Source organism: Balaenoptera physalus (assembly GCF_965194825.1).
Source record: "Balaenoptera physalus genome assembly, chromosome: 20".
Taxonomy (NCBI): Eukaryota; Metazoa; Chordata; class Mammalia; order Artiodactyla; family Balaenopteridae; genus Balaenoptera; species Balaenoptera physalus.
In genome coordinates this window covers 42704045-42708172 of record NC_138901.1, presented here as the reverse complement: position 1 = coordinate 42708172, position 4128 = coordinate 42704045, and positions in this window count along the sequence as shown.

The following is a 4128-nucleotide window of genomic DNA, read 5'->3' as shown; positions in this document are numbered from 1 at the left end:
AACTGGGCTCAGGAATTAACCCTATGCTTTTGTGTACACATGTATCTACACATCTCTGAGGATGTACATGTATGCATATGTGTGCATGCGTGTACATTTCCAATTTACTTTGCTCACAATTGCAGATTAGTCTTCCCAAATGAAACACAGTCCCCGAGGCCTTCCTCTGATCAACACTTTTCTTAAAAAATTGAAGTATAGTTGATTTACAACATTGTGTTAGTTTCTGGTGTACAGAAAAGTAATTCAGTTATACATATATATACATATTCTTTTTCATATTCTTTTCCATTATGGTTTATTACAGGATATTGAATATAGTTCCCTGTGTTATACAGTAGGTCCTTGTTGCTTATCTAGTTTATGTATAGTAGTGTGTATATGTTAATCCCAGACTCCTAATTCATCCCTCCTATACCCCCTTACTCCTTTGGTAACCATAAGTTTGTTTTCTATGTCTGTGAGTCTGTTTCTGCTTCATAAATAAGTTCATTTGTGCCATATTTTAGATTCCACATGTAAGTGATATCATATGGTATTTGTTTTTCTCTTTCTGACTTCACTTATTATGATAATCTCTAGGTCCATCCATGTTACTGTGAATGGCATTATTTCATTCTTTTTTACGGCAGAGTAGTAGTCCATTGTGTATACTTTATCCTTTCATCTGTCGATGGACATTTAGGTTGCTTCCATGTCTTGGCTATTGTAAGTAGGGCTCCTACGAACATTGGGGTACACGTATCTTTTTGAATTATAGTTTTCTCCAGATATGTGCCCAGGAGTGGGATTGCTGGATCATATGGCAATTTTATTTTCAGTTTTTTGAGGAACCTCCATACTGTTTTCCATAGTGGCTGCACCAATTTACATTCCCACCAACAGTGTAGAAGGGTTCCCTTTTCTTTACACCCTCTGCAGCATTTATTATTTGTAGACTTTTTAATGGTGTCCATTCTGACCGGTGTGTGGTGATACCTCATTGTGGTTTTGATTTTCATTTCTCTAATAATTAGTGATGTGATCAACAGTCTTTGATGGTTCCTGTTGTCCATAAAGTCCAAACTCCTTGTCCTTGGTCTTGGAATCATCTGTTCTGACCCCAACCCACCTTCCACCACTCCCTCCACCCAGTCTTTGCCCCAGAAAAATGGAGCTACTTGTTCTCTCCATGCCCATCTGCCAATCTCCCCCCTGCACCTTTGGACGGTGCTCCTTGGGAAACCAAGAACCCCTTCTCCTCCCTTGTCACACCAAGTCATCCCCACTCTTCAAGGCCCATCACACACCTCTTTCTCCAGGAGGGCGGCCTTGATGTCTCAAGCTGGAAGTGATCTCTCACTTTTTTTCTGCATCTCTCTTAACAGTATTTAGGTTTCTTTAAAACTTATTTTAAGGGCTTCCCTGGTGGCGCAGTGGTTGAGAATCTGCCTGCCAATGCAGGGGACACGGGTTCGAGCCCTGGTCTGGGAGGATCCCACATGCCGCGGAGCAATTGGGCCCATGAACCACAATTACTGAGCCTGCGCGTCTGGAGCCTGTGCTCCGCAACAAGAGAGGCCGGGATAGTGAGAGGCCCGCGCACCGCGATGAAGAGTGGCCCCCACTTGCCACAACTAGAGAAAGCCCTTGCACAGAAACGAAGACCCAACACAGCCATAAATAAATAAATTAATTAATTAATTAAAAAAAAACAAAAATAGCCAAGAAGTTTATTATAAAAAAAAAAAAACAACTTATTTTAAAGCTATATCCATCCCTGAAAACTGTTCTCCTAAGCTATTGGAAGGAAGGCAGAGTTCAGTTTTGATTTCTGTTTGCATTGTCCTCAAAATAAAATGCCAGGCACATAGTAGGTATTCAATATTTAAGAGATGCTGAAGGAACGGGTATACTGAAGTCTAGGTGGTGGGCGATGTCAGTCTGGGCCGTCATTATCGTCTTCACTGTCACCGGGGAAAGGCTTTTATGTCCCTACTTATACACAGCCTGTGTGGGGCCTTCTGGAGAGTGGCTCGGCCTGAACCCACTGCAGCCCATCCACGCCCACCAGCCTGGCTGAAGAAAAAGGGCCCAGACGTGACCAGACGGTGAGGCAGCCGCATTCCAGACGGATGAGGCACGCCTGGGAAATCACGTCTGGCTCACCAACCCACGTGCAGCCACTGAAGCTTTGCAGACCCTCAGGCTGGCCTGGGGTTCGAGACCTCTGTCTCCCTCCTTGTGTGACAGTGCAAACAGCCACTTGCTGGGGCGTGGGGTCCTCACCTGCAAAACGGGGACGGGAGGACCTGCCTCAGGACTGGTAGGAACGTCTGGTAGGTGCCTTGCCGAGGGCCTGGCATCTGGCAGGTTCTCAGGGGCAGGTTACGCTGGAACCCAGGGCTGCCAAGCCGCAGACATGCAGGAGACCACATCAGCCCAAGCTAAACCTAGAAAGGTAAATATATTGCCAAAAGCCCCATATGCCAAGCAGCACTTTATTGCAAAGCCAAACAGATTTTTTTGGCTCAACCATTGTTTGGGATTATTTAGGCACAGTTAACACTCTATTGGTGAGAACACTGAAGATCTACCAGGGTGTGGTCCCTAATGTGGATACACGGGTGAACGGACCCGCGCTCGTATATGTGGACACACGTTGTGCGTGCTAATCGTGTAGAGGGGTGCGCGTGCGTTCATGGACATGTGGGGTCATGCACGTGGGTGTCCACGTGCATGTCCCTGTGTCCACACGTGTATGTGTTTGCATAGGTCAATCATGTGCTGGTGCTGGTCTGGGACCCCGGAGAGAATGGAACACACTACCTGAAGGAATAAAGACTGGTTAGAGAAATACTGAGAAAAGATAGGGCAAAGAGGAAAAAAGAAAAGACTAAAAATGTGGGGATGAGGTGAAAGGCAGTAGCGTGTGGGAGCTCGGAGCATGAACTTTGAACCTTCCCTGAGCTTGAATCCTCCCTTTGCCAATTCCTAGCTTGTGACCTTGGGCAGATCATTCAACCCCTCTCTGCCTCGGTTTCTCCTCTGTAAACTGGGGATCAGAATAACAGCACCTACTGATTAGGACTGTTGTGATGACTAAGTGTGTTAATTCGTGTCAAGGGCTTAATGGGGCCTGGGGCAGAGTGAATACTTGCGTCTTGGGGTGAGGGGGGGGTAGCTCCCACCAGGCCTCTTCCGTCGGCTTCCTTTCACTCCCCTCTAGGATGTGGCCTCGTGGTTTGCCCCTCCCTCACACTCACATCATGCTCCCCGGCGTCCGGGTCTTTGCCAGAGCCAGGCTGGGAGCAGGCAGTGTGTGCCATTGGCAGGGAAAGAAAGCCAAAGCGAGCAGCAGGAGGTGGAGACGCTGGCCGGAGAGGTTGCTTCTTTTTTCCCTGTTTCCCCAGCCATGCTCCCAGGGGCGGGAGGTTTGGGCGGGGGGCAGTGGGAGGGCTCCAAAGAACAGACAATCCCAGCCATTCCCCGGTGGGCCGGGGGTCAGACCCCCTCCTCACTCCATCTGCCTCTGCCGCAGCCTGTGCCATCCGGCTTGCCAGCCCAGCCCAGCCCAGGCCAGCAGGCTGGGATCCCAGGCTGTGCCAGCTACGGCCCGGATAGGGGTGGGAGTGGGCTGCAGCGCGGGGTCTGTGAAAGGTTCTGCTGCTTTGTTTTATTTTTCCGTAGCTCCTCTTTGCCTGCGGAGCCCTGGTCTTTCCCAGCCTTGGGGCTCTGACTCTGCCCTGTGCCAGCCTCTGGCTGTCTCGTCCGTCCCTGCATCTCTGCCACCACCTGCCCGGGGTCTCCTGCCAGCTCTGGGCTCAGGAAGCATCAGGCCCTGTCAGCCTCAGCTCCTGCACACACCCCTCCCCACCCCCGGGCTGAAGGCTGGCAGACCCAGCATCTGGATGGGCTGGCTCTCTGCTCCGGCTGCCCCGGGCCCAGGGTCCCCCACCCTGTTCCCCACCCCTCCTTCTCCTCACCCCTCTCCCCAGTGACTAGAGTCCTCTCCCCACCCCTCTGCCTCCTCCCTGCCCAGGACAGCTTGCTTCCCTCCAGGCCTTGGCTGGAGGCTCACAATGAAACTGCTTCCCCCCACAGACTGGGAGGTGGAGAATCACCATGGCAACCAAGCAAGCCTCTCCT